The following is a 474-nucleotide window of genomic DNA, read 5'->3' as shown; positions in this document are numbered from 1 at the left end:
AGTGTTATACAGTGACAGACCTGTCCCCACCCAGTACTGTACCCCAGTGTTATACAATGACAGACCTGTCCCCAGTGGTACTGTACCCCAGTGTTATACAGTGACAGACATGTCCCCAACAGTCCTGTACTGCAGTGGTATAGAGGGACAGTCCTGTCCCCAATGGTACTGTACCCCAGTGTTATACAGTGACAGACATGTCCCCACCGGTCCTGTACCCGAGTGTTACACAGTGACAGACCTGTCCCTACCGGTACTGTACAGCAGTATTATAAAGCGACTGACCTGTCCCCACCAACACTGTACCCCAGTGTTATGCAGTGGCAGACCTGTCCCCAAAATTACTGTGCCCCCGTGTTATACAGTGGCAGACCTGTCCCCAAAAGTACTGTACCCCAGTATGATACAGCGACCGACCTGTCCCCACCAGTACTGTACCCCAGTGTTATACAGTGACAGATCTATCCCCACCAG

This window comes from Rhincodon typus, chromosome 41 (assembly GCF_021869965.1).
Source record: "Rhincodon typus isolate 14 chromosome 41, sRhiTyp1.1, whole genome shotgun sequence".
NCBI classification, from domain to species: domain Eukaryota; kingdom Metazoa; phylum Chordata; class Chondrichthyes; order Orectolobiformes; family Rhincodontidae; genus Rhincodon; species Rhincodon typus.
The sequence above is the reverse complement of the archived record's forward strand: the minus strand, read 5'-3'. Positions refer to the sequence as shown.